The following is a 1,631-nucleotide window of genomic DNA, read 5'->3' as shown; positions in this document are numbered from 1 at the left end:
ACTGAGTTGTGTAGGCGAGGTTCGTCCTCACAGGCGAAATCCGAAGCAGTGGAGGGCGAGCCACGTGTTTGCGGGAAGAGCTTTGTGCTTGCCAGCTGGGGTAGCGTGGGTGTGTCAGGTCACATTAAATGCGATTTGACAAGGTGACGTCGTTTTCAGGCTTCGTTTTGGTGACGAATCGTGGCCGTTGCTTTCAAAAAGTCGTCCTTGGAATTTGGCCGTTAGATCAGCCAGAAACTGTCTCTCGGTTTGGGCTTCGGATTTGATCCACCCGATCCGTACCATGTTTTGACGGTTCCTCTATAACTATCGAACTCGAACTGTCAAGAGCAATCTGAGCCGTCGATCTCGATCGTGGCAACGCCTCACAACCGTAAGTGTTTTGTCTTTAAATAGGCTTCGTCTCCTTCCTTGGGAGACTACTATGCTTAGGAATTTCTGCTTGCTCGAATCTTCCAGAGAGAAAGAACTCGACTTTCATCTTCGACTCTCTGATATAGCGTCGAAAACCAAGAGATACGTTACGAGGGGAAATGGTTCAGACCATTCTTCTGGTGGCATCATCGTCGACGCGGCCACTGGCACCTCCGGGACATACTTCGGTAAGTTCAGTAGGCCGTTTGATGACCCTGCATTGATGAATGAGGTGGCACTGAGAAAATGAGCACTGTTTGCTCGTCTTCTTCAGCGGATTTTTGCCTTTTCTGGTAATTTTCTCCAATTTAGGCGAATTAGGCCTTTTTCAGGCGAACTTAGCCTTTGTCAGGCGGATTCAGCCTTAGTCAGGTGAATTCAGCTTTTTTCAGGCGAATTCAACCTTTATTAGGTGAGCCCAGCCTTTGCAAGGCGGGCTCAGCCTTGGTCGGGTGAATCCAGCTTTTGTTAGGTAGGTTTGACGTTTGTCAGGCGAACCCAGCACTTGCCAGGCGAACCCAGCACTTGCCAGGCGAAGTTGGCTTCGCCAGGTGACGTTCGCCTATAGAAGGTCGCCTGTTTGGAGGACTTAAGATTTTGACTCAAAAGTGTGAATTCTATTCTAACTCTCTTTTGCTTTGTCTCGCAGCCATGTTATCTGATGAGGCCCTCCCGAAGGGCGTTACCATCGGTCTTGCTGGTGGCACGGCATATGCGGCACCTCCCTGATTTTCGTTCCTCGGTCCAGTGTCTGTGTTTGTCGTCGACAAGTCCGCTAAATTGGTAAAGAGGGTGTCCGACGGGCATCACTTGAAATTACGCGAGTTGATTACCGACGTAGCGCTGACGGACGCAGCTAGGACGGAACTGAAAAAGCCCCAGTTCTTGTTTGGAGATGCTGCGACTGATCCTTCAGCTCTACTGCTTGGGGAGAGCAGGTATCTCCGAGTCGTGGGCGGGGTCCATTACTATATCCCTAGCATGCCGAGAGGGTTCTTAATTATCGAGCTGCGCTCGCTCTCAGCTTCGAGAATGATGAATTAGGATTTGATCCCTATTCAAGTCAGGGTGACTTGCGGGGTCTTTACTAGTTCCACCGCCGGGTATGGGATCGATAGCTCTTGCAAGCGCGTGACTGCTCTGTGTCCAGACTTGTTATAGAATGAATTACTTGTGGGGAAGATGACCACGGTGGCGGATACCTTCCGTCACCGCTT

Source organism: Asparagus officinalis, chromosome 8, assembly GCF_001876935.1.
Source record: "Asparagus officinalis chromosome 8, Aspof.V1, whole genome shotgun sequence".
In the NCBI taxonomy this organism is placed as follows: domain Eukaryota; kingdom Viridiplantae; phylum Streptophyta; class Magnoliopsida; order Asparagales; family Asparagaceae; genus Asparagus; species Asparagus officinalis.
The sequence above is the reverse complement of the archived record's forward strand: the minus strand, read 5'-3'. Positions refer to the sequence as shown.